A 26,365-nucleotide genomic window follows, 5' to 3' on the forward strand; every position below is an offset into this window, starting at 1 on the left:
CAGAGACATAGGCTATACAGAAGGTTTACAGAGGGTTACAGAAGGCGATCAGAACCTCATAACTCATACTAAAACCATTCCAAACTATCAAAAACTATTCAATAAGCTTCCAAAATATTTCAATCTTCATCAATCATCAATTCATGTTTCATACAGAAGAAAATCAGAACAAAACAGAAGCTATACAAAAGGTATACAAAACCAATTAGAACCTCAACATAACCTATGAGAACATCACAGAGCCTCATGTTTCCACTAAAAATCATCATGAGCTTCTAAAATATAATCAATATCATCCAAAAAACTCTTAAACACTTTCATTAACAACCATATATAACTCTAAATCCATAAAAAATCGATCATTCAGACCTAAAAAACAACAAAAATTAGTCAAAAATTTAGTATTTTTCCACTCTCAACATATCCCCACACTTAGAAAGGAATCATCCTCACAAACTAAGGAAAAGAAGGATATAAGTTCACTAAAGAGCTCAAATTTGATCTTCTGTAGTATCTTCAATAATCTCGCCAAACCACGACCCCAACTTATCACATGTATCTCTAGAAAAGAATACTTCTAAAGGAAAACTTCGTTATTCATTAACTCATCTGATAATAAATTGGAAGTCATAACAAATTTGTAAAGGATATAAAAGATTCTTATTCAGCTTTCCATCATAGGCTTTCCATCCACCATCAATAGTTTGAAAAGAGCTCTCGAACAAATTATTCAACCAGCACGAACTCATCACATACAATTATTACAATACACACAAACTCTAACACAACCATCTGAATGACACCTCCAAAAAGAGAGATATATATCATTAAGAATCATCCATTGAAAAGGCATCAATGAAGGTGATCCCTTTTGAAGGCTTGGTGGTTTTGAAAGCGATCCATGGAGAAGGACTCATCCACAAATGTCTTTGGAGGATTTTGAAAGAACTGCAGGCAGCACATCCTTTCTAGCAAAACAAGGTATCTACTAGGTAGACATTGGGCATGAAAATAGAGGACATCCAACTGTTGCAAATCAATGTTCACATTGACATTCATACAAAGCTTTGGAATGACCTTTGATCATTATGGGAATGCCTATGCATGTATGCTAGATACCAAGCAAATGAGATGTCAATCTCACTGAATGATCTAGAGATTGTGAATATTGGTGAGTAAAATGGAGGTAATTCTGGTATGCTTGACTAGCCAGTCCCCTAGAATTATTTGTCAAGATTGTGGGAGAGAAGGAAGGAGTCTCACTTGTAGCTTTCTTGCTTGCACAATGGGGGAATACACACAGAGATAGAGGCTGAAAACAGTTTTTCTCTTCTTAGTTGTGTAAACCAAAAAGAACTCTTTTACAAAGAAATAGAAGAACCCTATATATGGGTCTCAAACCAAAGACAACTAACTAAGGTGGCATACTAACTGAGCCACGAACTAGAGTAGATAAGGATAGATGTCATCTAGCTATTATTCATGGGCGGTGTACCAACCGCATCTACAACTCACAAGTCGGTGACATAAATGCACAACAGTCACCCTGGCATATCATGAGTGGAGCTCGATATCTCAATACTCCCCCTCAAGCTCAATCCCAATTCCTGCACACCAAGCAGGTCTCTGAACTTGCACAGCTTCTCTGCGCCCAATGCCTTCGTAAATATGTTAGCTACCTGATCCTCTGTGCTGACATAAACTAGATCAATAAGACCTAGTAAAACCCTCTCCCGCACATAGTGATAATGCATCTCAATGTGCTTTGTTCTAGCATGATAGACTGGGTTATTTGCCAAGTGTATACTGCTCATGTTGTCACAATAAATGACAACTGGCCCGTCTGTAGGCTGATGTATATCATAAAGTAGCTTATGCAACAAAGCTACCTCACATGCAGCCATTGCTGCACCCCTGTACTCGGCCTTCGTGCTCGACAAGGCAACTGTAGGCTGTTTCTTGCTGCTCCAAGTGACTGCAGCACTCCCAAAAGAGAACACATATCCACTGGTAGATCGTCTATCAGAAATACTACCAGCCCAATCAGCATCAGTGTATCCATGCAGCTGTATCTGAACCCCAGTCTCATAAAATAGTCCATACTGCAATGTGGACTTCACATACCTGAGTATGCATCTAACTGCATCCAAATACGATTTCCTTAGAGCCTGCATAAACTGACTTACCAATCCAACAGCATAGCTCAAATCTGGCCTGGTAATAGTCATATAAATCAAACTTCCTACTATGCGTCTGTACATAGTAGGGTCTTCCAAAAGCTCACCTGCATCTACGCTCAGCTTCACATTCTGATCCAAAGGAAGTGAAATAGGCTTACAGCCTGTCATCCCATATTTGGACAGCATGTCCAATCCATACTGCCTCTGCAAGAGCTGTATCCCACCTGGTGATCTAATCATCTCAATGCCTAAGAAATAACGCAACTCTCCCAAATCCTTCATCTCAAACTTTTGCTTCAATAGCATTTTCACATGAAGGATATCTTCATCACGGTCACCTGTCATAATCAAATCATCAACATAAATGACAAGTAACATAATACCTTTCTCTGTTTTTCTCACGTAAAGTGAGAAATCTGCCTTGGAAATCTGAAAGCCAATAGTGACAAGATACTGTCCTATCTTGTCAGACCATGCTCTAGGTGCTTGCTTCAAGCCATACAAGGCTTTCTTCAACCTGCAAACAAACTCAGGATGAACAGCATGCACATAACCTGGTGGCTGCTCCATATAGATCTCTTCTTGCAAATCACCATGCAAGAAGGCGTTCTTTACATCCATCTGATGTAAAGACCATCCCTTTGATGCAGCCATAGCAATGACTGCTCTTACGGTTGCCATCCTTGCAACCGGACTAAATGTTTCTTCATAGTCAATGCCATATGTTTGTGCATACCCCTTGACTACTAATCTTGCCTTGTATCTGTTCACAGAACCATCTGCATTGTGCTTCACCTTATAAACCCACTTACAGCCAATTGCATTCTTACCTTTAGGCAAAGGTACCAATTCCCATGTAGCATTTTCTTCCAAGGCATCCATTTCTTCATCCATGGCTTTCTCCCATTTTTCTTTTCCCATGGCTTGCTCAAAAGAAGTGGGTTCTGGTTTCTGTATCACTTTGACCATATATGCATAGTGAATGGCTGTAAATCCATCATATTTCAGCCTATCCACAAGATACCTAGCTCTCGTAGACCTGCGCAAAGTAGGTTCACTCCCAGGTGCTCTCAAAACATCCCTGGTCTTCCTTACTCCAGGTGTAACAATAGAAGGAATACCCAACTCATCATCAATGCTCTGTTCTGAGCCACTGGATTCACCATCCACATAAGAGTGACCTGCATTCACATCAAACATGGCCTGATCAACCTTCTCTTTTCCTTTTCGTGATACCTGCATACCACTATCTGCATTGCTTTGTGAAGATTCTCCTAATCTCAATCTGCCTGTCCATGGCGAAGAATGTGAACCACTGCTAGAGGACGCTCCAGGTCCACTAATATTTTGTGACTGCTGCTATGAATTCTGTGTAGCATTACCATTTTGTGCATCTACATCATCAATCACATTTACTGGTTTATACCAGCTACTCATCTCATAAAAAATAACATCTCTGCTCACTGTAAACTTACGAGTAGAAGGGTTATAGCATCTATACCCTTTTTGTTGCAGAGACTAACCAATAAAGATGCACTTCTCAACTTTTGGATCCAACTTGGGTCTCAACTCATCTGGCACATGTACAAAGGCAATGCAACCAAAGATTTTCAAATGAGAAATATCTGGTTTCCTACCAGTATACCTCTCCTCTGGAGTCATTCCATGTATTGCTGCAGTGGGAGTCCTGTTCATTATGTAGACTGCTGTAGCAACTGCTTCAGCCCAATAAAAATCTGGCAAGTCTTTTTCATTGAGCATGGCACGAGATACCTCTCCAATATGCCTGTTTTTTCTTTATGCAATTCCATTTTGCTGTGGGGTATGACTGCATGAATATTACTGCTTTATGCCATGCTCCTGCAAGAACCTTGCAAACTCATTTGAGAGGTACTCTCACCCTCCATCTGACCTTAGGCATTTTATTTGCAGGCCTGTTTCTTTTTCAAACATAGCTTTAAGAGTTTTGAAATGCCCAAAAACTTCACTTTTCTTTTTCATAAAATACACCCAAAATTTTCTGCTATAGTCATCAATAAAAGTGACAAAATAATGACAGCCTCCAAGAGATGCATCTTTAGTAGTCCACACATCAGAGTGGATTAATTCCAATGGCTTCTTACTCTCTTGAACATGTCTAGGAAATGGTTTCCTTGCCTATTTTCCAAACTGACAAGCTTCACATACCTTATGCATTTCTGCAACCTTGAATCTAGGCAATCCTGCAACAATATTTTGGGCCTGCATTGATTTAAGTCGTTGTACATTAACATGACCAATGCGTTTATGCCAGATATCAATATCTGCAACTACACCGGTCCCATGTGCAAACATTGCTGCACTCAATTCAGACATGTCTGCATCCAACGTAAACATTCTGCCCTTCTTCTTTCCTTTTGCTATCAAGCGACCTTTATTTTTCATATCCTCAACAAAGCATCCATGAGGATTAAATCTGACCTGCAAGCCCTGCTCAACCATTTGACCAACAGAACCCAGATTCTTGGTGATATTCGGGACATGAAATACATCAGATAGGTATTTCTTTTTCCCATCCTACATAGACAAAGGAATCTGCACAATAGGATGTGCAGTATCATCACCAGTCTCCACAAATCTTGGTTTTTCCATTTTCCTTGCATCCTCCATCCATTCTGCATGACCTGTCATGTGGTTTGATGCACCTGAGTCAACATACCATACATCGTTGCTTTCTTCTGCACTTGTCATAGAATTATTCATGTGCTGCACCATAAACAAATGCTCATTTCTATCATCACCCTGTCTACTAGAAGATGCATAATTCCCTTGTTGCAATTTTCCATTCATGATGTCATTCTACTTTTTATAGCAGTCTTTAGCCATATGACCCATTTTACCACAGTAGTAGCATTCAACATTACTGTTTGCATTTTGGCCTCTTTGCCATCCACCACGACCTCTTTGGCTCCCCCTGCCTCTAGAGTTACCACGTCCTCCTCCATAGGACTGGTTTTCTTGAGTTTGCTGCATATTCTGATTTCTACCACGGCCTCCAAATCGGCCTCCTCTACCTCTGCCTCTACCTCTTCCAGCATTTGAGTAGAAGACAACTTCTTTTGAAGTTCCTCTTGAAGAAGATGCACCACCATTTCTTTGCTCCTCAGAAATTAGAAGAGCAATCAACTCCTCAAAATCAGGAAATCTTTCACGAACTGAAATGGATGTCCAAAACTGTGCATAATCCTTTCCTAGACCATTCAAGGTCACAGAAACTAAATCATCATCATCCATTGGCGACCCAATGGAAGCAAGTGCATAAGCAATCTTCTTCACCTTCATGTGGTAGTCATTGATGCTCATATTTTCTCTTTGCACATTATGCAACTCTTGCTTGAGCTGCATTTTCCTAGCTTGCGTATTTGTGCTATACATTTTTGACAAAGTATCCCATGCCTCCTTTGGCGTACTTGCATCTTGAATATGCACAATCATAGAGTCTGAAATACTGATAGACAGCCAATACATAACTTTCCTGGCTCTCTCATGCCATGCTTTAAATGCCTGCATTTGCTGTTGATTGGGAACATCAGGAAGAACTGGTTCTTCTTCATTTCCTGCAACAAATTCCCAATATCCTTTTCCCATAAGGAAATTCGTCATTCTAAACTTCCATGCTTGGAAGTTGTTCTTGTCAAGCTTTTCAGTGACAATCTGTGAGGGGTGCCCTTTGGGACATTTTACCACCACCCCCCCCCCTCCCTTCAAATTTTTGATTAAGAAGCATGAAAAAACGTGGAGAGAGAATGAGGGATAAAGGCGCCATCTTCAGGCTATTTTTTTGCGCCTCCGTGGATGGAGATGGAGATGACAGGCTGTGAGTACCCCATACAACCGATCTTAGGGCTGATTTTCTCCCTCTTGGCCGATCTTATCGCCTGTCTTCGCCCGTAAAATGATGGCTTGAATGAAGAGAGCCAATTCTAGTCTTTCTCTCTCCTCCCTCACTCTCCCTTAAGGGGATGTTCTTGTGTGGATGAAGACAATGAAGAATGGTGGAGGAAAGCTTGTCCGGATGAGACCGGATTGCTTCCGGATGGATGAAGACTTGAAGAGTGATGTTCTTGAAGATGCTGAGCATTAAATGCATGCTGGAAATCAGTCCCGTAACCAAGACCAAGAAACCGAGACCTGAAAATAAGCGGTAATGCTATTTTTATAAAGAAAAATGATCTTTTTATGCTATTTGCTTTATGAAATCTTGTTCATATGGGATGAAAGTTCATTATGATATTTTTTTCCATGATTTTCAACTGTTTGCAACCTGAAAATCAGAAAATATAAGGCTACCTGGCCAGAATTAGTGTCAAAATATATGAAAAACACGCGTTTTAAGGTTAAAATTGGGGATTTTGCTATATAAATGAGAAATATGATATGTCACACCAACTAAATTTGAGTTTTTGCTGTTAATGAACCTAAGGACATAGCCCACAATAAATTTTCATTTTCAGTCATTATTTGTTAAAGAAAAATAGAGAAAAATATCAAAAAATGGAAAAAAAAAGGGTTTAAAATTAGAGAAAAATAAGAAACGGGCAGAGAAAAATTAGGAAAATTTATATCTATATTTGTGCAATGTATGACAATGGCAAAGCACGAGGTTGACCTCGGTTTGTCCCCCTTTCTATGTTTTGTGTGTATTTATTATTCTTTTAAAAGGAAAAAATGCATAGAAACCCTATTTAACCGATCAATGATGCAAAATGCTAAGGGTTGGATGAAGAGGGGCTGAAACACTGAAAGATAAAGAAAATATTTGATTTATGCATTGCACTTGGCATATAGGAAACGGTTTGAATAAAGAGGATGGTAGCATGAGCATATGGCTCGGTGCCTCCTTTCAACGTAGCACGCACTAGTAAAATTCATGGAAAGAATGCTTTATGCATGATGCACGATGTTTATCTTTCTTTTGTCTGAGCACATAGCCATACATGATTTGCATTAAGCATAATAATTAAAAGGTATCAGAAAAACCTCCTGGATGCATGGCACCTATTTTCCTTAGGTTGTGACCAATGATGAGCATGAGAGGATGTCCTAAGCTGTAGGTTAGCCGTTGGGTCCTAAGGGGAAATTGTAGTGAGGAATGGTACATCCTGGAAAGTAAAATATTGGTACCTTGAGAGGAGTTTGTGCTCATATGTGTTATATGTCTAGTAGTGCATCAAAGAGCCAATCCCTGCGATGTAGGAGAGTTGCATTGGAGCTTCGACTATCAGTCGTTGGAGTGCCTCCATATGTGTGTGTTCGTGGCATTGCCAATATGTATGGGTTCTCCCTCTGAGGAGTTTAAGGGAAACGTTAGACTATAAACTATAAATGCATGAATTAAGCTTTAGGGCAGTTTGTCCTTTCGCATTAGATTGACGCTCCTGGTCCGCGAGGCCGTAAGGGTGTTTGTGTGTCATGAGCATGAGGTCCGGCTAGTACTATAGCCAGTGCCGGCCCATTTTAGTTCCCATCATTACCTCCATGCCGTTCGAATTACCTCCTCTCCCGCGCACTCCGGTAGCCCCACGATCCAAGTGCAAACTTCAAGCAAGCTCCATCCTCAAGCTCCACGCTCCAAGCTCTATCACCGCGAGCAAGAGAAGAGAAGAGAAGAGAAGAAAAGAAAAGAGAAGAAGATGAAGAGCTTCTCTTCCTCGGTCCCTCACCCTCATACACTCACTCCCTCACTCTCACACACTCTCTCTCAAGCACAAGCTCAAGCAAGCAAGAACAAGGAGAAGAAGAAGATGAGGAGAGCCACTTTTTTTTACACACAAGAATGAGCTTATCATTCACCTTTCAACTTTATATACAAAACCCTAAATCCCTTTTGGGCGGTCATCCCCTTTTTTACATGGCCGGCCGCCGTAGCCTAGGCCCTTTTTTCCATTGTCCCTCCATCTTCCTAGCTTTCTTTCCATCGCCCGTCTATATTTACAAATTGCACGGGTGAGAGCCTGGCGCTCCTTGAATTAAACCATGATGCGCTTGCACTCTTTTATAAAAGTTTTGACTTGCGCTTTTCCTTGTGCGCCTTTGTCTTCCATTTCTCTTTGCCTTGGCCTTTGTCTTTGTCTTCTATTTTAGCTTTCCGGATTTTCCACCGCCTGGAACTCTTTTACAAGATTTCAGGGTCCAACTTTGTATTTTAAAATGCACATTTTCCCTTTTGCATTTGCCTTGGGCTTTTTAAGGTTGCCCTTGCGCTTTTGGCATTTTCTTTTCTTCTTTCTTTGTCGGGCTACCTTTTTTCCGCCTTTGCCCTACGTCTTTTTTATTTCCTTTTGCTTTCTTCGTGTTGGGATTAACAGGTTGTTTAGTTATCTAATTACCTACCATGTTATGTTTGACACATAAAAACAACCTCCTTAATTAACTCGTTAGTCACAGGTTCCTTTATGTAATTTAAGGCACAGACACGAAAACAAGATAAAACAAGATTAAGCACTTCCTTAACTTATCTTCGGATTAATGTTTGTCTCTTGCCCATACAGGAGAATTAAGGGTTCATTTCTGCCTCCGCAGAAAAATCCTTCCATCTCCCAGTAACAAAACCTACAAGTTTATCTTACCAAGATTCTGCCTTGTAACTAGTATCAAGGCCTCGAGATCCCATATCTCGAGTCACGTAGAACACTTGTGTAGGGCCCGGAGGCATTGGGATTTATGGCCAAAGCCCCCATTGGCACCCAAGCGTCCTCCTACGCCAAGTGATTTCCATGGAGAGACCTCTCGCGGTGGGTTCGGTCCACATTCTCGGGGCGGATTCATAACCCCCTTCGTTAGCATTTGGCGGCTTGCGGGGGGTAGCAAGTGCCATCCTTCCTTAATTATCCCTTTAGGAAATCAACCATAGCTGAAGCAACCAGCATAGTAATAATTGCTAGGGAAAACATCCCTTTCCTTTACATGGCAATCAGTCATCTCAGACCCGGCCATGAAATCATCAAACACCCCCCACTTGGGTTAACATCCAAAACCACATTAACAAACAGTTGAATGCACAACCTCTTGCTTCAAGGCATTGCAACCCCATTGCATGCACAATCAGAATTTAAATTGGATGTATCAAAACAATTGCTTAAGGGATTTACAACCTTTCCAAACCGCCAAGCATAACTTGGGTCAACAATCCATTTAGGGTTAGGTCACCAGCTTCAACTAAGCTAGGAGCGTATCCATTTGCGATAGTACACAGCAAGATCGATAAAATAATTCACAGGCAATTATACTTATTCCTAATGCACCGGATCACATGTGACTTGCGTCTATGAAAGTCTAGGGTTTTGTCTAACGATGCAAGTGTATCTCATAAACAAAAATCAACATGTCATGTGTTTCTTTTAACCATGATTGCGAAACGTGAATTCTAAATGACTATTCATGCACTGAACTGGTTAAAAAGCTATCATTTTATGTGAAGTAAGGCGATAACCTTATCATTTTATGTGTGTAAAAGCTATCATTTCGTGTCTAAAATCTTGTGCGAATTTCAAACTCTACCTTTCGTGCATGCAAATTAGTTCTTAGAGTAAACAAAACCCTATGCATGACATCAATCCTTTCATCCCTTCCATGAGAAATAATTCCTAAATTAATTTTTAACACTTAGAACCTAGGCTTGATTTGTGTGTGCTGCGTTGGTTGTTCCGCTCGCCCCTCCAGCATTACCGGTGGCTTGGGCACCTACTCTTCCTGTGACTTTCTTCTTGGGAGCCATTCGCCTTGTGGAGAATGGGTGGTCAGGATCTTGACGGGTTTCAGGTTGACAGGTTCAGAAGAAAAGACTGCTGGATGGGGTCCTTTGCCGAGAGGGTGGTTTGGGCGTGGCTCCTTGTAGTTACCAACTCTCACTTCTTTCTTTCTCCCTCTCTCTCTTCTTCTTCTTTTCACTTAATCTTCTACTCTCTCTCTCTCTCCCTCTCTTCTTTCTCCACTTACTACCTCTTCTTCTTCTTATTCTTCTTCCACTACTTCTCTTCTCTCTCTTTCCACCCTTTCTTCTTCCTGTTCTACTTCTTCCTCTCATTCTCCTCCTCTTACTACCTCTTCTCCTCTTCTTCTTCTTCTCGTGCTCTTTTTCTCTCCCTCTTCTCTCTCTTCCCTCTTCTCTCTTCTCTCCCTCTTCACTTCCTTCTTCTTCTTCTCCTGCTCTTCTTCTCTCCCTCTTCTCTCTCTTTCCTCTTCTCTCTTATCTCCCTCTTCTCTTCCTTCTTCTCTTCTCCTTTTTTTCTTCTCCTTCTCTTCTTCTCTCCCTCTTCTCTCTCTTCCCTCTTCTTTCTTCTTCTCTTCTCCTTCTTTTCTTCTCCTTCTCTTCTTCTGTCCCTCTTCTCTCTCTTCCCCTTCTTCTTCTTCTCCTCTCTTCTCTCTCTTCTCTCCCTCTTCTCTCTCTTCCCTCTTCTCTCTTCTCTCCCTCTTCCTTCACAATGGGAGCCTTATACCAAATGGCCCAGCAGGTCTACCTATGAAGATGCTGGCATGAAGAAGACCAGCAGGGCACAACTGAGGGGGGAAGGGGCCAGGGGGCTGCCTGCAACAAACGGGGGGGACTTGTGGACGAGGAGGAGGAGAGGTGGTCTTATAGGGGGGGTGCAGCTGTATGCCGCCACCTAGGCAGCATGCCCCTCCCTTTTCCTACTCACTCCCTCTCTCTCTCTCCTCGACGTACTGTCGGGGGGAGGGAGAGGGAAATTTTTTTGAAAAAAATAAAAAAGAGGGAGGGCTCCTATGGGGTACGGAGATGTTAAAATGTCCTTCTAATCTAGAAGTTATCTATAGTTTTATGTATTTTTACGAGATATAATATCTAGAATATAAAAAATTGACTAAAAACTTGTCCAAAAAAATCTAATATTTTGAACCATGGACACTAATACTAATGTCTAAAGTGGCATTGGCTCTCTAAATCTAAAAGGAAGCCACACTCTAGATTTTTTTTACATGGTGTGTGCGTAGTGGTATGACATTCACCCCCTCCTAACCTGCACATCCTCGGGCATGTGCCAAAGTCTTACATATTTGCAGAGTTAGAAGAAGTATCTTCTACCATGTCAATGTCTTCATCTTTTGCCTCTTCTTCTTCCTCTATGTCTTCATGCTCTTGAATTATATTCAAGTCTTCTAGCTCATATGTTGAACTTTCTCTTCGTTTGAAGAGCTTGATTTTTTTTCTAGCTATGGGTATTTTCATGCTTGTTCCATCCAATTCAGCCAATGAATATGTGGCATTGTCATGAATGACCTTTACCACATATGGGCCAAACCAACGCTTTACCATCCTCCTAGAAGCACTGTATTGAATGTCTAGACTGCTGTCATAGACAAGCACCCAGTCATTTTCTTGAATGGCTCTTGCTCGAAGTCGATGTCGCTTATCAAATCTTCTTTTGTTGTTTAGTCTTGTTGTCTTTAGCTTCTCATTAGCTGCTTGAACATCTTCAGGCCTTCTTTCTAGTTGCCATATGCGCAAAGTCAGCAACTCTTTTCTACTGATGCCTTTCTCCCAAGGTAGAAGACTCCATGTGAGAATAGATTCTTCAATTGGCATAATTGGTTGTTGTCCATGCATAAGTTCAGCTGGCATATAGCAAGTCACTAAACTATGAGTAGTCTGGTCAGCCCATAATGCAAAAGGTAGCATTTTAGGCCATTCTTTGATCTTTCCTCTACAAGACTTTGCTAGAGCTTTGAGAATAGGTTGATGACCTCTCTCACTCTTTCCATTGCCTTCAGGGTTGTAGGATGAAGTTAACGCCAAGTTAATACCCAATTGAACAAAGAAGTTGCGTGCCTCATCAGCATCCAACTCTCCTCTATCTGTAATTACTTTACCCACACAACCATATCTACAAAACACTTCTTCAAGCAAAGAATGACAAACAGCTTGAGTGGATTTGATTGTTAAGGCTTTTCCTTCAACTTGATTGGTTAGATCCTCCCTTGCAAGCACTAAATACCACATATTCCATATTCTTGTAGGCATGGTTACAAGATCAATAACCCATCTATAATGTATAGACAAAGGATAAGTTGGTTCTAACCCATCTTGATGCTTGACCATAGAATACATTTGACACATATAGCAGGTTTCAACAAAATGTGCTATGTCCCGATACATATTTTGCCACCAATATTTTTCTTTGACTTTACTAAAGATTCCCCATATGCCTCTATGGCCACCCCACAGGCTTTCATGAAATTCCTTCATTACCTATTGTTGCAATCTTTTGTTACCTAAAACTTGGACAGGCGCTCCTTTCTTCTTCTTTGTGTGCTTCCATAGATGTCCTACTTTAAGAAAAAAGCCATAAACTTTCCTCTTGATATGTTTGAACTCCTCATCAGTCCAAGTCTCCTTCTTCTTCATTGTGCTCAAATATTGGCTGATCTTTAGCCAATCTTCTTCATAATCTTCTTCAAGGAAATGAACTAGAACTTGAGCAATGCAATGAGCATGCTGGCTTTTAGTTGACCATCCTGTTGTTTTTAGTTTTTGACTAGTAAATGCAGTAACTGAAAAGGTATTTTCAGTAGCCATGGAATGAAAATCGGCAAGTATAGATTCTTCAGCTTCATCTTCTTCCATCAGCTCTTCTTCATTGTCATATCTTGCACGTGATAGCATGTCAGCAACTGGATTTGCCTTTCCTGCAGCATATTAAAGTCACTCAACCCCGAATTAAAGCATATTGCAGGAAAGGCGAATCCAGTTGATGACATGCTATCACGTGCAAGATATGACAATGAAGAAGAGCTGATGCTATTAAAGTCACTCAACCCCAAATTAAAGCATATTGTAGGAAAGGCAAATCCAGTTGCTGACATGCTATCATGTGCAAGATATGACAATGAAGAAGAGATGATGGAAGAAGATGAAGCTGAAGAATCTATACTTGCTGAATTTTATTCCATGGCTGAAAATACATTTTCAGTTACTGCATTTACTAGTCCAAAGCTGAAAACAACAGGATGGTCAACTAAAAGCCAACATGCTCATTGCATTGCTCAAGTTCTAGTTCATTTCCTTGAATAAGATTATGAAGAAGATTGGCTAAATATCGGCCAATATTTGAGCACAATGAAGAAGAAGGAGACTTGGACTGATGAGGAGTTCAAACATATCAAGAGGAAAGTTTATGGCTTTTTCCTTAAAGAAGGACATCTATGGAAGCACGCAAAGAAGAAGAAAGGAGCGCCTGTCCGAGTTTCAGGTAACAAAAGATTGCAACAACATGTAATGAAGAAATTTCATGAAAGCCTATGGGCTGGCCATAGAGGCATATGGGGAACCTTTAGTAAAGTCAAAAAAAATATTGGTGGCAAAATATGTATCAGGACATAACACATTTTTTTGAAACCTGTTATGTGTGTCAAATGTATTCTATGGTCAGGCATCAAGATGGGTTAGAACCAACTTATCCTTTGTCTATACATTATAGATGGGTTATTGATCTTCTAACCATGCCTACAAGAATATGGAATATGCGGTATATAGTGCTTGCAAAGGAGAATCTAACCAATCAAGTTGAAGGCAAAGCCTTAACAACCAAATCCACTCAAGCTGTTTGTCGTTTTTGGCTTGAAGAAGTGTTTTGTAGATATGGTTGTGTGGGTAAAGTAATTAGAGATAGAGGAGAGTTGGATGATGATGAGGCATGCAACTTCTTTGTTCAATTGGGTATTAAGTTGGCTTTAACTTCATCCTACAACCCTAAAGGAAATGGAAAGAGTGAGAGAGGTCATCAACCTATTCTCAAAGCTCTAGCAAAGTCTTGTGGAGGAAAGATCAAAGAATGGCCTAAAATGCTACCTTTTGCATTATGGGCTGACTGGACTACTTATAGTTCAGTGACTGGCTATATGCCAGTTGAACTTATGTATGGACAACGACCAATTATGCCAATTGAAGAATCTATTCTTACATGGAGTCTTCTATCTTGGGAGGAAGGCATCAATAGACAAGAGTTGCTGACTTTGCGCATATGGCAGCTAGAAAGAAGGCCTGAAGATGTTCAAGCAGCTATTGAGAAGCTAAAGACAGCAAGACTAAAGAACAAAAGAAGATTTGATAAGCGACATCGACTTCAGCCAAGAGCAATTCAAGAAAATGACTGGGTGCTTGTCTATGACAGCAGTCTAGACAATCAATACAGTGCTTCTAGGAAGATGGTAAAGCGTTGGTTTGGCCCATATGTGGTAAAGGTAATTCATGACAATGCCACATATTCATTGGTTGAATTGGATGGAACAAGCATGGAAATACCCATAGATGGAAAAAGAATCAAGCTCTTCAAACGAAGAGAAAGTTCAACATATGCGCTAGAAGAATTGAATATAATTCAAGAGCATGAAGACATAGAGGAAGAAGAAGAGACAAAAGATGAAGACATTGACATGGTAGAAGATACTTCTTCTAACACTGCAAATCCGTAAGACTTTGGCATATGCCAGAGGATGTGCAGGTTAGGAGGGGGTGAATGTCATACCGCTACGCACACACCGTGTAAAAAAAATCTAGAGTGTGGCTTCCTTTTAGATTTAGAGAGCCAATGCCACTTTAGACATTAGTATTAGTGTCCATGGTTCAAAATATTAGTTTTTTTTGGACAAGTGTCTAGTCAATTTTTGATATTCTAGATATTATATCTTGCAAAAATCCATAAAACTATAGATAACTTCTAGATTAGAAGGAGATTGTTACATCTCCGTACCCCATAGGAGCGTCCCCCCCCCACTTTTTTATTTTTTTCAAATTCTTTTCCCTCTCCCTCCCCCCCGAATAGTACGTCGAGGAGAGAGAGAGAGGGAGTGAGTAGGGAAAGGGAGGGGCATGCCGCCCAGGTGGCGGCATACAGCTGCACGCCCCCCATAAGGACACCTCTCCTCCTCCTCGTCCATAAGTCCCCCCTCGTTTGCTATAGGTAGCCCCCTAGCCCCTTCGACTAACGTTGCATCTCCCCCCCCGGTTGTACCCTGCTGGTCTTCTTCATGCCAGCATCTTCATAGGTAGGCCTGTTGGGTCCGTTTGGTATAAGGCTGCCATCGTGAAGGTAAAGGGAGAGAAGAGAGAAGAGAGAAGAGGGAAGAGAGAGAAGAGGGAGAGAATAGAGAGAAGGAGAAGAAGAAGAAGGGGAAGAAGAGGGAAGAGAGAGAAGAGGGACAAAAGAAGAGGAGAAGAAAAGAAGGAGAAGAGAAGAAGAAAGAAGAGGGAAGAGAGAGAAGAGGGAGAGAAGAAGAGAAGGAGAAGAAAAGAAGGAGAAGAGAAGAAGGAAGAGAAGAGGGAGAGAAGAAAGAAGAGGGAGAGAAGAAGGGAAGGAGAAGAAGAAGAAGGAAGTGAAGAGGGAGAGAAGAGAGAAGAGGGAAGAGAGAGAAGAGGGAGAGAAGAAGAGCAGGAGAAGAAGAAGAGGAGGAGAAGAGGTAGTAAGAGGAGAAGGAGAGGAAGAAGTAGAACAGGAAGAAGAAAGGGTGGAAAGAGAGAGAAGAGAAGTAGTGGATGAAGAAGAAGAAGAAGAAGAGGTAGTAAGTGGAGAAAGAAGAGAGGGAGAGAGAGAGAAAGTAGGAGATTAAGTGAAAAGAAGAAGAAGAGAGAGAGGGAGAAAGGAAGAAGTGAGAGTTGGTAACTACAAGGAGCCATGCCCAAACCACCCTCTCGGCAAAGAACCCCATCCAGTGGTCTTTTCTTCCGAACCTATCAACCTGAAACCCGTCAAGGTCTTGACTGCCCATTCTCCGCAAGGTGAATGGCTCCCGAGAAGAAAGTCACGGGAAGAGTAGGCGCCCAAGCCACCGGTAATGCTGGAGGGACGAGTGGAATGACCAACACAGCACACACAAATCAAGCCCAGGTTCTAAGCGTTAAAAATTAATTTAGGAATTATTTCTCGTGGAAGGGATGAAAGGATTGATGTCGTGCATAGGGTTCTGTTTACTCTAAGAACTAAATTGCATGTGCAAAACAGTAGAGTTTGGAATTCGCACAAGATTTTAGGCAGGAAATGATAGCATTTACACACATAAAATGATAAGGTTGTCGCTTTGCTTCACATAAAATGATAGCTTTTTAACTAGTTCAGTGCATGAATAGTCATTTAGAATTCACGTTTCGCAATCATGGTTAAAAGAAACACATGAAATTTTAATTTTTGTTCATGAGATACACTTGCAACGTTAGACAAAACCCTACACTTTCATAGACACAAGTCACATGTGATCTGGTGCATTAGGAATCAGTATAATTGCCTGCGAATTGTTTTATCGATCTTGCTGTGGACTATCGCAAATGGATACGCTCCTAGCTTAGTTGAAGCTGGTGACCTAACCCTAAATGGATTGTTGACCCAAGTTATGCTTGGCAGTTTGAAAAGGTTGTAAATCCCTTAAGTAATTTTTTTGATACATCCAGTTAAAGTTATGATTGTGCATGCAATGGGATTGCGATGCCTTGAAGCAAGAGGTTGTGCATTCAACTGTTTGTTAATGTGGTTTTGGATGTTAACCCAAGTGGGGAGTGTTTGATGATTTCATGGCCGGTCGGGTCTGAGATGATTGATTGCTATGAAAACGAAAGGGATGTTTTCCCTAGCAATTGTTACTATGCTGGTTGCTTCAACTACGGTTGAACTACGGTTGATTTCCTAAAGGGATAATTAAGGAAGGATGGCGCTTGCTACCCCCCACGAGCCGCCAAATGCTAACCAAGGGGGTTATGAATCTTCCCCGAGAATGTGGACCGAACCCACCGCGAGAGGTCTCTCCATGGAAATCACTTGGCGTAGGAGGATGCTTGGGTGCCAGTGGGGGCTCTGGCTGTAAATCCCAATGCCTCTGGGCCCTACACAAGTGTTCTACGTGACTCGATATGGGATCTCGATGCCTTGATACTAGTTACAAGGCGGAATCTTGGTAAGATAAACCTTCGGGTTTTGTTGCCGGGAGACGGAAGGATTTTTCTGTGGAGGCAAAAAGGAACACTTAATTCTCCTGTATGGGCAGGAGACAAACATTAATCCGAAGATAAGTTAAGGAAGTGTTTACTCTTATTTTATATTGTCTTCATGTTTGTGCCTTAAATTACGTAAAGGAACCTGTGACTAACGGGTTAATTAAGGAGTTTGTTTTTTTGTATCAAACATAATGTGGTAGGTAATTAGATAACTAAACAACCCTCGAGGGAAGCGTGATGGATGTGATCAATGGGTCTATCCTACGGAAGGGTGATCTCAGTTAGCCGAGAGCTTTCCTCAAAGGAAATGTTAACAGGAAATGCTAGGAAAAAGTCAGTCTATGACCTTAGACAATGTTGACCAAGAACCCGGACTTCAGGTCAATCCTAGTTCTTTTTGCTTATGTGAGCACTTCACAAGGTTGGGATTCATAAGGAATCAGGGAAAAATGGGCTTGCACTCCATTGATAAGGCTTGGGCATTAGGACAAGGGTTTAAGACCCAAGGAAGGGGGTGGAAGGCTCATTTTTAGTTTCTATAGTAGAGAGAGAGAGAGAGAGAGAGAGAGAGAGAGAGAGAGAGAGAGTGAGTGAGTGAGTGAGAGAAAGACTTGGAGATTACGGCAAATTGATTGGCTACCACATGAGTTTTCCATTTGTATCAGGTATATAGAACCCTCCATGTATATGTATTCTTACATTCTGGAGCTCCTTACTTATGGGCGTGGCCAAAATTTTTGCCACGAATCAATTTTTTGTTGCCATTGTTTGCATGCTAGTGGAATGGGACATGGCCGATAGGGGTCCAATTCCCAAAATCAACACTTGGATGTTCAATTCCTAGAATTTGGACATTTGCACTAACTTGGATTGTCTGATCAAACGTTGTTTATCCAATCCCAAAAATCAAACTATCCCTCGCCTGTCCAATCAGACATTCACCCCATCTAATTGGGACGATCAAACTCATTAGAATCGGATTCAGACACTCAACCCTATCAACCACTTGGACAAACAAACAACGGACCTAGTCAAAATTGGACGCTTGGGATAAGTTTTGTTGCGGGGTAGACTCGAGAGACCCTAGTTGGCAAACCCCGTGTCATTCCTTGGGAGTGCCGGGTGGGGTCTTCTAGATATATCTCTCGATGGACTCCTAAGACATGCCCCACGATTGAGGAGCAGCCACGTTACAATTGGTATCAGAGAAAAACTTCTTAATGATGAATGATTGATTAATGTTCGACAGATCATAGACATAACCTAAATAACCTAAGTGGTATGGCTTGATTGTCAGGCACCTTCTGCACCCACGAATGCTAATATGCAAGAGAAGAAGTTCCTTCTCAAGCAAATTAAGCTACTCGAGTTTGATGGCAAGGGAAGAACTGTTCAAGCTGATGTCGAGATCTGGATTGAGTCCATGGAGAACTATTTTGAGCTAGCAGGAACTGCACCTGCTAACCAAGACGTGCTCGCCAAACTAAATCTTACAGGAGAAGCGAGACTTTGGTGGAAACAGTGGTGCAGAGACTAAGCGACCTCGGAGGGGATAGTCACTTGGGATAAGCTTAAGGAAGCTGTGTAAGGGAGGTATATGCCACCTGCCTACCACACACAAAAGATGAATGAATTCTATGACTTGAAGCAGCTAGGATTATCCCTTGAAGGATATTATTCAAAGTTCGCTTCACTCCTAAAGTATGCACCCCCAATGGATATGACATAGCAGGTGTCAAAGTTCTGTGCTGGGTTGAATCCATCCATAAACACTTGATTGGAATCAATGCGCCCAATGGACTTGCAAGACACATTACTCCAAGCAAATCCAATCGTCCAAGAACTTAAATCAGGAAACTATGATGAAGATGACTCACGGGATCAAGACAAGAGGTGCCACAAGTGCGGAGAGATAGGACACATCGGTGTAAGAGATGCCCCAACTGCCGATGTTTCCACTGCAATAAACTAGGACACATCCAAATAGATTGTCCTGAGTTGGACCCTGAGAATCAGGAACGTGCGGTCAAACAAAGCCGTCTAAACTCCACTTTTGGCTCATATTATGAACCATATAATGATGAAGGCTTGGAGCCTGTTGTAACCTTTGAGGATGAGTAGATGTCTTAGGAAGATCCTCTTGAGGTAATAAGTCTTGTACTTGGAATAAATCCTATTGAAACCTATGAGTTATGGCAAGTTGTTATTTTAGGATAAGAATTTGAGTAATCAAAGTTGCGCAGTGAAAGAGTGATGGGTCCTATCCCACAGGTTTTAGAACCTAATGATAACTGGTTATCAATGAACCCTAAGTGCATTCGAGATAAGCACATCTCGATTCCTCTAAGGGGGAGAGGATGTAACATCCCCGTACCCCATAGAAGCCCCCCCCTTTTTTATTTTTTTCAAAAAATTTTCCCTCTCCCTCCCCCCCGACAGTACATCGGGGAGAGAGAGAGAGGGAGTGAGTAGGGAAAGGGAGGGGCATGCCACCCAAGTGGCGATATACAACTACACCCCCCCAATAAGACCACCCCTCCTCCTCCTCGTCCACAACCCCCCCTCCCCATTTGCTACAGGCAGCCCCCTAGCCCCTCCGAGACTGACACTGCGTCCCCCCCTCAGTTGCGCCCTGTTGGTCTTCTTCATACCAACGTCTTCATAGGCAGGCCTATTGGGCCATTTGGTATAAGGTTGCCTTTGTAAAGGAAGAGGGAGAGAAGAGAGAAGAGGAAAGAGAGAGAAGAGAGAAGGGGAAGAAGAAGAAGGGGAAGAAGAGGGAAGAGAGAGAAGAGGGAGAGAAGAAGAGAAGGAGAAGAAAAGAAGGAGAAGAGAAGAAGGAAGAAGAGGGAAGAGAGAGAAGAGGGAGAGAAGAAGAGCACGAGAAGAAAAAGAAGAGGAGAAGAGGTAGTAAGAGGAGGAGAAGGAGAGGAAGAAGTAGAACAGGAAGAAGAAAGGGTGGAAAGAGAGAGAAGAGAAGTAGTGGAAGAAGAAGAAGAAGAGGTAGTAAGTGGAGAAAGAAGAGAGGGAGAGAGAGAGAGAGAGAGAGAGTAGGAGATTAAGTGAAAAGAAGAAGAAGAGAGAGAGGGAGAAAGAAAGAAGTGAGAGTTGGTAACTACAAGGAGCTATGCCCGAACCACCCTCTCGGCAAAGGACCCCATCCAGCGGTCTTTTCTTCCGAACCTGTCAACCCGAAACCCGCAACCCAAAACCCGTCGAGGTCATGACTTCCCATTCTCCGTGAGGGAAATGGCTCCCAAGAAGAAAGTCGCAGGAAGCGTAGGTGTCCAAGCCACCGGTAATGCTGGAGGGGCGAGTGGAACGACCAACGCACCACACCCGTCAAGGTCCTGATTGCCCATTCTCCGCGAGGCAAATGGCTCCCAAGAAGAAAGTCACGGGAAGCGTAGGTTCCCAAGCCACCAGTAATGCTGGAGGGGCAAGTGGAACAACCAACGCAGCACACACAAATCAAGCCCAGGTTCTAAGCATTTAAAATTAATTTATGAATAATTTCTCGTGGAAGGGATGAAAGGATTGATGTCGTGCATAGGGTTTTGTTTACTCTAAGAACTAAGTTTCATGCGCGAAATGGTAGAGTTTGGAATTCGCATAAGATTTTAGGCACGAAATGATAACTTTTACACACATAAAATGATAAGGTTATCACTTTACTTCACATAAAATGATAGCTTTTCAACCAGTTTAGTGCATGAATAGTCATTTAGAATTCACATTTCACAATCATGGTTAAAAGAAACACATGAAATGTTAATTTGTGTTCATGAGATACACTTGCATCGTTAGACAAAACCCTGGACTTTCATAGACGCAAGTCACATGTGATCCGGTGCATTAGGAATAAGTATAATTGCCTGCGAATTGTTTTATCGATCTTGCTGTGGACTATCACAAATGGATATGCTCCTAGCTTAGTTGAAGCTGGTGACCTAAGGTTATGCTTGGTGGTTTGAAAAGGTTGTAAATCCCTCAAGCAATTGTTTTGATACATCCAGTTAAAATTCTGATTGTGCATGCAATGGGATTGCGATGCCTTGAAGCAAGAGGTTGTGCATTCAACTGTTTGTTAATGTGGTTTTTGATGTTAACCCAAGTGGGGAGTGTTTGATGATTTCATGGTCGGGTCTGAGATGATTGATTGCCATGGAAACGAAAGGGATGTTTTTCCTAGCAATTGTTACTATGCTGGTTGCTTCAACTACAGTTGATTTCCTAAAGGGATAATTAAGGAAGGATGGCGCTTGCTACCCCTGCGAGCCGCCAAATCCTAACCAAGGGGGTTATGAATCTGCGCCAAGAATGTGGACCGAACCCGCCGCGAGAGATCTCTCCGTGGAAATCACTTGGCATAAGAGGACGCTTGGGTGCCAGTGGGGGCTCTGGCCGTAAATCCCAGTGCCTCCGGGCCCTACACAAGTGTTCTACCTGACTCAAGATGGGATCTCGAGGCCTTGATACTAGTTACAAGGTGGAATCTTGGTAAGATAAACCTTCAAGTTTTGTTGTCGGGAGACGGAAGGATTTTTTTGCGGAGGCAGAAAGGAACACTTAATTCTCCTATATGGGCGGGAGACAAACATTAATTCGAAGATAAGTTAAGGAAGTGTTTAATCTTGTTTTATCTTGTCTTCATGTCTGTGCCTTAAATTACGTAAAGGAACCTGTGATGACTAACACGTTAATTAAGGAGGCTGTTTTTATGTGTCAAACATAACATGGTAGGTAATTAGATAACTAAAACAACCCTCCAGGGTGCGTGGTGGATGTGACCAATGGGTCTATTCTACAAAAGGGTGGTCTCGGTTAGCCGAGAGCTTTCCTCAAAGGAAATGTTAACAGGAAATGTTAGGAAAAAGTCGATCTATGACCTTAGACAATGTTGACCAAGAACCTGGACTTCAGGTCGATCCTAGTGGGAACGTCCGGATAAGTTTCATTGCGGGGCAGACTGGAGAGACCCTAGTTGGAAAACCCCGTGTCATTCCTTGGGAGTACCGGGTGGCGTCTTCTAGATATATCTCTTGATGGACTGCTAAGACATGCCCCATGATTGAGGAGCGGGCACGTTATAGACATGCAAAAGAAAGCATGTAGCCTTCAGCCAATTTGAGAGGATTTTATGTAAAAAAAGAGATTAGCGAAATTGCGTGACGCGCGATCACTATTTTCAGGCAGTGAATAGCACTTTGAAAGTGGGAGATGAAGAAGGAGTGATCTAGCAGGATTCTGGCCAGGCATCCTAGTATTTAACCCCCCTTTTGGAGCCATTGGAAGCATCAGATTGGCGATTTGAGCAGCATAGAGGAAGGTATTATTTTGTATACGTTTTTGTCTATTAGAGTTATATTTTCTCATAATGCTAAAAGAAACTGACAGGCTTCATCTCTGTTAGTATTCTTCTATATTTTCTAATTCTTTTTTAGAGTATTCTTCTACATCTTCAATCTCTTCAAACCCCTTCTCTTCCCTCTACTCCTCTCCTTGAATCTACCTACACCCTGCTATCTCTTATCTTCAAGAACTTGGATTGAAACCTTCAACCCTTCTCTTATCTCTACCATCTCCGAAGTCTAAGCTCTTGAACCCCCATACATTCTTCTCTTGCCAAACCCCTATGGTGACCTTCAACCCTATGCGCTGCGACAACGTGCTCTTGTTTCCCAACCTGTAACTCCCATGACCACCCAAGGCATCACTAGAACAATGCAGATGCAAGAAAATTCATGGCTTGGGTGCAACACCTAGTGAGTAAGGTATAAGAAATATCCCTGTATTTGAGTGGGGGAGCTCCAACGAGTGGAACAAAGAGACTGGTAGCTCTAGATATACTGAATCTAGACAAGACTCAAGAAGTAGAGAATAGAGGCATCGACAATGACCATACCTATAGCACCGCCATTGTCCATGGGCTACATCGAGTAAGCCAAAGTGATTTTGGCACAACTAGAGAGGGAAAAGGTGGAGAAGAAAACAACGATATCTGAATTGGAAGCTAAAAGAGAAGCATTAGCAACCTTCCAGTTGCAAAGGACTCGATAAGTAGCAGGATACCAAAAAGAAATCTATGAGATAAAGGAAGAGCTCAAGGAAAAGGAGAAGGAAGAAGATAATTGGCAAGGAAGGCTCAAAGAAGAACAATAGGAACTGATAGGGTTGCATAGGCATGCAACATGAAGAATTGAGAGAACAGTTGAAGAGGATAGAAGAGGCAATGGATAAACCTAAGGCAAGGAACACAAAAAAAAGCTCAAAGAGAGGAAGAGCATCAAAGAGATATGGAGAAAATGGAGTATAGGTTACTAATGGAGCTAGAAGAGTAGGGAAGGCTAGAAAGAGGAATTGCAAACATGGAGAAGGAGAAAGAAGAAGCGATCCAAAGGTGGAAAGAGCTAGAGCCGATGGATAGCGACCTTAGCACACAAAGGCAGAATGAAAGCCTAGAGGAAATGAAGAAAAAAGTAAAGGAATGAGTCACCAAAAGCAAAAAAAAAGTTAGAGAACTGGCATGCCATCTAGCCCATTCTAAAGGCAATAGAGTGTTAGCAAAAAATAGGGAAAATTTCGTAAAGACAAGCATGGAAGTCTAGCAATGTGCCATCCTCATCGCTATTTTAGATGTCATGCATCCAAAAGAGAAGGAGGCCATTGAAACCTTAAAGATTAAGGTGGAGATTACCTACATGGCCATAAGGCACGGTGGCTTGTGTGTCTAGGTGCATGAAGAAAAAACAAACATAAGCCAATGAGAGCATAGGGACTACCTACTACTAAGGGTAGGACTAATAGTTCAAGAGATGGAATGGCTGGGGTATATGGAGGAGCAGGGACCACAAGAGCTAGTAAGAGAAGAAGAGTAGCAAATACCACTCCCTAAAGTGGGACATGATCTCGAGGGGAGGCAACAAGATAAGGAACGAGTCCCTCACCCACCCTCTCCAAGACTAGAAGCTCAACAAGAAGTGCCACCAGAGGAAGCAACTGTGGAAAGAAAAGAGAAGGTCATGAAAATAAGGAAGAACATGCTGGAACAAGCACAAAGAAGACTAAGGGCGTGACCCCTAGTAATTCCAAAAGCCCCCATCTCGCAAAAAGAAAAATGCTTCTAGTCAACTCGAACATGGAACTCAGAGTGTGGGAATAGTGGGAGAACAAGTGCAAGCCCTTCAAATTTACCTTCTGATACCCACCCACATTGAGCTAAGTATTATCCCCTAAAGTGGTAGAGGAAGTGATAAGCATGGGTAGAAGACTTGGAGATTGGTGGAGTGTAGAAAGAGAGAAGAATCCAACACTATGGGAGAAAGAGTCACAAATCTATTGGGACAACAAAGTTATGGAGGCACCCAAGACCGTCAAGGGGTATGAGTCATAGCCCAAGTGGAGGTGGAGAATTTTGGATGAGAGTATGGATGCATGGATATCATTTTATAGCACCCTACCCTACAAGTGAAACAACCCAACATACATGCCATATCCAAGAAGGGTAGGGGTGGACTTTAACTTCGATATCCATGGTGATTACAATTTCCCTAAAATATACAATGTAAATGCTACTAAGCTAGAGGAATCCCTTATATTCTCTGAAAATGACCTAGGGCCCTCCATCTCCCATTTCCTTTTAGCGATTTCTCTTCTTGCCCCAATCTTTCTTTCATCACAACCTGTAACTATCTTAGGCTACTTAGAGTTTTTCTTAAGCAACAGCCTACCTCTCACGACAAATACCGTCTACCACCCTTGTTTTTTGATTTAAATGGCAACATACATAGTTGTGCAATGGGTGGCCAAGCTCATGAGGAGAGCCACCCTCCTCCCATCCTTTTGCATGGCCCTACTAGAGGACATGAACAACAAGCGATTTACTAGGTGTAGTCATCCATTTTTTTCAACAACCCCTTTGAATGTACATATGAATCTAAAGGAATATATACAGGGTAGGAACTTCTTTAGTAAATCTCTTAAGCTCCAAACCTCCTCCTATCACAACCATGGATATGACGCTAGTTCCTCATGCACATTTTTTAAAAAAAAGAGAGAAAAATTGAAAAATGAAAGAAAAAGGAAACAAGAAAAAAAAAGAGAAAGAAAAAAGTAAAAAGGAAAGACAAGAGCAAGGAAAGAAAAGAAAATCAAATAGGAAGTGAGAAAACACACCTCACTTGATGAGTGCCACAATCACTATGCCTAGGGGTCCTCAAGTTAGGCACATCCAGTGGCCTTGCTCAGCCAGCTTTGCCCCTAATCCCCTATTCCTTTGCCCCATGCTTAGGGAACATTAAGGGCAGGACACATCTAAGGAGACCACACTCACCTATGGTTAGACCTATCTCCCTAACCTACACCCACCACACTTTTCCTATACAAGAACTAGGTCCTCAAGTGTGGGACAATACCCCAGGCTTACCTAGCTCCTAGTTCCACTAGCACCATGGACACAATGTTCTCTCTTTTCTTTTTCAAGTGAATCTGACAACCCACGTCTAACCACCAACTTTGGATGTCCCTATCACCCACTCGACCTATCCGTGGTCTCCACAACCTCAACCATTTCAACATGCTTCTCTCCCATGACCCATCCCCACAAATTCCCCATCATCGACTCTCATGACCACTCTTCAATTATCCCAGCTCTCATCAACAAAGTTCCGCAAGTGCCATGGGATTGGCGCTCAACGAGGAGGAGGGTAATGTTAACCCCAATGCAAGACAACAAAGAGAAAGAAAGCAAAGAAAATTGCAAAAATTTTAAAAAGATGGCTTGATAGAGGGATAAGAGGAGAAAAGGCCAAAATAGCATGCGTAACCTTAAAGTCAAGGCAAAGGCAAAGGCACATTTAAAAATGTAAAGTTGCCTTCAAATTTTTGTAAAAGAGTGGCACGCTCCCTCATGTGCAAGTTATAAAGAATGGATAGGCATAAGTGAAGGCATAATGTAAATAGAAGGGAATAGGAAATGAGGCCTTGGAAACATGGCTGGTCATGTAAAAAAGAAGATGGGTGTCCAAAGGGATGAGGGCATGAATAAAAACCAAAAAGTGAATAGAGAAGCTCATTCTTGGTGTGTGGCAAAAGTGGCTCTCTTCTTCTTCTTCTTCTTCTTCTTGTTTTTTTGTGCTTGTGCTTGAGAGAGGAAGTGTGAGAGTGTCAGGGGGTGAATACAAGTTACATGCATACTGAGCTTTCCTTT

This window comes from Lygodium microphyllum, chromosome 20 (assembly GCF_053477565.2).
Source record: "Lygodium microphyllum isolate KBCC chromosome 20, Lygodium_microphyllum_v1.1.10, whole genome shotgun sequence".
NCBI lineage: Eukaryota > Viridiplantae > Streptophyta > Polypodiopsida > Schizaeales > Lygodiaceae > Lygodium > Lygodium microphyllum.